Below are 6,160 nucleotides of genomic sequence, written 5' to 3'. Positions count from 1 at the left end.
GGTGAATTATGAATTAGAAATAGGAGTTTCCGTTTAAACCGCTAATAATAAGCACAGGGTTTTGTTAAATGTTCTTGTATTCATCAGACAGGATATTCTTTTCTGGCATAAAATGTGAGGTTTTTTTTTTTTTTTTTTAAAGAAAGCGAATTTTAGGTGTGACGTAATTTGGAAAGCTCACTGTCGTACCGCTTTCTGGTTATTTTTGATACGTCTGTCCTGAGGGGACCTTGTTCTACCCTGCCACTCCTAGCCATAAACCATTAGATAAATTTTGCTTCTTGTCTTAGATCAAACAGCTTTTGTTTCTTTCCCTGAAAGGCGATGTCTCTATTAACCTAGTTTCAGTAACGAAACAAGCATACAAAGAAGAAAAGGTGGAATTCTGCTGCTGTTAGCGAGGCTTTTATACCCTTCTGTGTCTTTTTTAAGTTTGCCTGGTATCTCCTTGCTCACTCTCCGTTAGGCACATAGAAATACAAGCACAGTGCAAACGTGAGTATCTGGATAAGGTATGAGTCAGTGACCTAAAGTTAGCAAAAATCTAACTCCTGAAGAGTGTGGCAATTCTTGGGAGTTCCAGAGACAAGGCTAGAAGCCGAGGTTACATATAAAGTAAATTGTGCACGCTTTTTGATGGTTGGCCTGGCACATAGGCTACTTAACCTCTGAATGCTTCAGTTTACTCGAATTTAAAATGGGGACAATAGTTGTAGCTATCTAAAGGTGATTGTATTCTTAAATTTGAAAACATAGTTAGCTATAATAATTTTTGTTTTGCTTTACAAAAACTTCTTCGCCCCACCCCCAGCTTTTTTGTGTATCAAAACCTTATATTAAAATCCATGGAATCACAGCATTTTTGCACAGAAATAGAAAGTTCAGATTTTTTTTGCCTTCTCACATTTTATATGAGGAAACTGTTGTGCAGAAAGGAGAGAGGAATAGTTCTTGATCTTTGGAGCCAGACAGATTTGGATCAGGTTCAAATCCTGGGGCAATACTAATAGACTATAGTACCGCTTGTAAGAGCACCTGCCCTCTTCGAGTTAGGCTTTATACCTCTCTTTAATTTGCCAGCTGTGTGACCTTGAGATAATTACTAAGCCTTCCTCTGTTCACATCATAGGGTGTATGTAATGATTGAAAATGTATGTCAAAGTGCTAAACATGTCATTGTTATGTGATATCTGTGTAATCTTCAAATTCTTCTTTTGGCCTCAGTTTCATCATCTGTAAAATGTAGTTAATACCTATCTTGCTGGGAGTTTGGAAGGATTAGATATAAATAAAACATCTAGTATAGTAGTAAGCATGCAATAAATTGTAAGCGAGTAGTCATATTATTCGAGAAAAGCCAGTACCAGAACTTCTATATCAACTCAAACTGCTGTGGATGCGGAGTTGTACATTTTTGAAGCCCCCTTTTATTTAATTAGTTCACCTTAACTGTTTATTTATTGTAGCAGGTGAGTGAGTAGGGGTTGTATGAACTACCACATTTATTATCTAATTAGATAATACTACATTAATTATCTAATACTATGTTTATTATCTAATTAGAATCCTTGTCATTTTTAGTCCTTTATTACATTTTATTACTTTATTTTGATTATTACACTTGTAATACACAATTTCTCACACCATTTCTGTCATAGTGTCAGAAATTTTAGAATGAAACTAAGACCAGATAAAAATAATCCCAACAGGGGCTGGCCTGGTGGCACAAGCGGTTGGGTGAGCGTGCTCCGCTGTGGTGGCCCAGGGTTTGCAAGTTCGGATCCCGGGCGCGCACCTACACACTGCTTGTCAAGCTGTGCTGTGGCGGTGTCCCATATAAAGTGGAGGAAGATGGGCATCGATGTTAGCTCAGGGCCACTCTTCCTCAAGAAAAAAGGGGAGGATTGGCTTTGGATGTTAGCTCAGGTCTAGTCCTCCTCACAAAAAATAATAATAATAATAATCCCAACAAATCCTTATTATCTAATTATGGATCTAAAAGTAAACAGGGCATTAAGGTGACTTTATCCTAAGTTCTCTAAAAGCTACCATTGCAATTGGTTTTTTTCCTGTATTTGTCTTAAAGAACAAGAGAATCCTCAAAATTGGAAGCAGAGACAGCTTCCAAAGAACAACAACAATTAAACAAAAATGCAAAAATAAAAGAAGCCCAAATAAAAATGCCATTCAAAGAGCTAATGTGCAATAGACGTATAAAGCTGTGACAGGCTTCCTCGAAAGGAAGAGATGGGCAGAAAAGTGGACATGTAGATAGAATAATAAACATGAAAGTGCTCATGACCTTCAGCTTCTGATGTGAATCAGTATTTTTGTAGCCTTCTCTGTATTCAGCGTGGTGCTGGGTGCTAGAAGTTACAGAAGGGCTGTAAAACTTTTCTAAATCAATAGCTTCTCTATAATGCCGGTATATCTGAATGCTCAAATATCTGAAATCTTGTCCATTTGAGCCTCTTTCAATATTTGCTTTCTAGAGGATTTTTTTCCTCTCGTATATTAGCTTGAAATTTATTCTTTAAATGTTAATTGGTTCCAATAAAAAAATCTTTGTCCTGATTTTAAGTTATCTTAGAAAGAATGATCACCTAAAAATAGGAATGCATGGAAAAATCCTGAAGGAAACGAAGACTATATGTTTTTTCTTCAAACCTAAAAAGGATCATCATATTTTGTAACAAATGTGGTTAGCAAAAACTCAATTATAGGATAATGTTCATATCTGCCCCTCCAAGTTCACAGTGAACCTCTTTCCCCTGGAGCACCATGGCCTCCTTTTGCGCCTCAAGGCTTTTGTGCGTGTTCTCCCTGCCTAGAACACTTCCTTGGGCTCTTGGCTAGGCCAGTTCCTTCTCATCCTTCAAGGCTCGGTTTAAATCTCATTTCCTGACGAGGAAGTTTCTGAAGGCCAGTGAGGAAGCACATCACCCTCCCCAAAGATATACCCAGGATTGGTTCATTCATTTAGGAGTAGCAGGTGCCAGACCTGATGCCACGGGTGATCACTGTTTGGCTTAAGCTAGTCAGCACATTCCATTCCCCTTGGCCACAGTCATTGGTTCAGGGGTGGGCACATGGCCTACGCAGCCCAATCAGGTGACTCAGCACTGTCACTTAGAATGCTGGGGTGTGAGAGTTACCTCTCTGCCCTTCTCCATCTCTCTCGCCTTCCTTGTCCCTACACCTCCTTCCACTTCCTCCAGGAACTGTCAATATGAGACCAGGAATGCACAGCATACCTACTACTATCCTGAAAAGGAAGCTGGCATTCAGAGTTGGACAGAAGTTGGACCCCAGGGCTTAAGCCAATTCTGAGACCCATCCTACCTCCTATGTAACTTAATAGTTATGTGAACCTTACATTTCCTTACTGTTTAAACTGGCTTGAATTGGGATTTTTTTGTTATTTGCTGCCAAAAACATCCTAATATCCTCAGGAAGGTAAGTCTTCCTTGACCATATTATCTAAAGCACCTCCCAGTTACTATGTATTGTTATACATTTATTTCCTTTACAATATATACCACAGCCTGGAATTATCTTGTTTATTTAATTATTTACTTATTTCCTCTTTCTGCATTGTATGGCTCAGGAAGGCAATGACCCTGTTTCCTTCTTCACTGTGCCTTACAGATGCTCAATAAATATTTGGTGAATGATTGAGTAATAAAACTATGTCATAAACTTATGGGGAAAAAGGGACATTTATCAGCTTTCCTCTAATACAGGATTTCTCAACCTTGGCACTGTTGACGCATTAGGTCAGATAATTCTTGTGTGGGGCTGTCCTGTGCATTGTAGGATGTTCAGCAGTACCCTAGGCCTCTACCCACAAGATGCCAGTAGCAGCAAAAAAAAATAAATTGTCCTTGATTGAGAACTACTGCTGTAATATCTATAAGATTTTATTTAAGCTTAAAGGGCATAAAAATGGCATAGTCTTAGGACATGTTATGGAAAGAAAATAGAGTAACGTTTGCTTTCTGAACCACGGAGGCTAAGAGATGGGAAGAAAGATAACCTAGCTGAGTGAGTCAGACAAGTCCAGCCTGTATTCAATCCAATAGTTGAGGAGGGATGGCATGTCTCCTATTTAGCTACGGAACATGCTTGCTATTTTGAAAATATGCCCTGCCCATTCCCAGGAGGTAATTTTGACTGTGGTTGAGAAGTATATTTGTGATTATAAATTATTTCCTTCAAACATTTATATATAACTAACCACTTTACTTTGCCTTAGTTCCCTTATTTATGAACTAATAATTAGAATGCCTACACAAATACTGAAAATTATTAAGTAATTCTTATGTTTATGGTTACCTTAACTATTCTATTATAGTAGAAAAAAAGAAGAAATTTAGTATTTGGATAACCAGGATCACTGTTGCCCTACATAATATTCTGATTTTTCACCCTAAAAACTAAATGCATATCCCAGAAATAGATTCCTCTTTTCTTTGTTTCTTCAGCACATGTGAGAAAAAGTAAAGGGAGGAAGAGTTAGTATTCTGTGTCTTTGCTGCTCCGAACTAAAATGGGGTAAATTTAAAGTCCTTCTACATAAAGATGAGTCATTTCAGTACAGACTGTTTGGATTTGCCCTGTTGAAAGGAAGCACCTTCATTTTAGTGGGGAAATAGCCACCAAAGTGTTGGTGTGTTTTTTATGAATCAGATTCTGAAACCAGAATGTGTCTCAGCTGGAGAGATGTTAGCATTATCATGGATGCCGTCGTTGGGTGGCACATGAAGTTCCTGGAACCAAGGATGTATTCAGTTCCCCAAATGAATTAATGATCCACTGAGGAGGGTGAGAGTGGTAGAATAGATAACATTTTCAGGATTTGTTTTTATTGGGCAAGTCAGACTGTTCTTACCTCGTTTGTGCCAAGTGAAATGAAATCCCTCCTTCTAAACACTTCAAAAGAGCTGGCTACCTGTTTGCAAAGGCAAATCTTGGCAAGGAGGAATCTAATCACAAAGGGTCGGTTGTCTAGTGGTGGAAAACTAGATAAGGTGGAAAAGAAAGATACATGAGAACTAAAAGTTGTGCAAATTAAAGTGGCTTTATTTAATTCCCCAACATAAAGGAGAAACAGCAAGAAGGGTATTTCTTGCCCATTCTGAATGATGAGGCACTCCAAAATAATTGCACATGCCTTCCAACTGCTTTCTACATCAGCAAACATAAAGTTTAAGGTATGTTAGGAGGAATGAGTAAAGCATTGGAGAAGATGTACCCTTCAACCTACTAGAGAAGGAAAAACACAATTCCTGTTAGGAAGCTGATATTGCTGACTAATGACCCTGAAGCCAGCTATGTATTTAAACTGTGAATGTTAAGTCTGTTTTTCCTGAGGAAGTTTGTAAATTGTTATTTTCTTTTTAAAAAAGTGTCACCCAGAGAAGTCCCTAAAACATTTTCCATGTCTAATGCTTTGTTTTTAAGTTGTGCTTGCTTATAGGAACCAAGGCAGAACATTGCCAGATGGCCAAACTACAGAACTGGTCCAAACCAGAAAGGTCCAGGATAGCGATGGGGTGCTGTGCGCAAAAGGAAACGTGTGCAAGAGGAAACATGTGCAAGAAGGGAAGATATGTGCATGCCCCAAATGCGCTAGGCCCAAGCAATGATACGGAGACCCCACCCTCTTCACATCCCGTAAGAACTCTGCTCACCTTCCCTTCGGGGAGAAGGTGTGTTAGAGCATGACCTCTGCCTCCTCTGTTTGTTGATCAATGAGTAAAGTTTCTGCTCTGCGATTCTGAACTCAGTCTCACTTACAAAGGCTCTCTTCTGAGGAGTTCACCATTTATCATCTCTTTTTATTTTGACAGTATAAATTCTTCCTCTTTGTCTCTGAAGGGAGAGAACAGGGTCAGCCCAAGACAAAAAGTCAGGAAAATCTGTCTTTAGCTCCTGACCTCTGCCTTTCTGTACCTGTCTCCAGCCTCCTCATTTACTAATGGTTGTGTCTCCTAAATGTCCCAGAATGCACGTCCCTGACTACCTCTGCCAAGGTTCTTAAGCAGTATATGCATGTTCCGTTTGTATCTGAATTTCTCATTGGCCTTCCAAGGGCTGAGAGACCTAACCAGCAAAAGGCAACCCCAGTCCTGCCTCACATCATTAGCCACAAGGCAGT

Source organism: Ceratotherium simum, chromosome 10, assembly GCF_057802395.1.
Source record: "Ceratotherium simum simum isolate JZ-2026a chromosome 10, ASM5780239v1, whole genome shotgun sequence".
Lineage (NCBI taxonomy): Eukaryota > Metazoa > Chordata > Mammalia > Perissodactyla > Rhinocerotidae > Ceratotherium > Ceratotherium simum.
The sequence above is the reverse complement of the archived record's forward strand: the minus strand, read 5'-3'. Positions refer to the sequence as shown.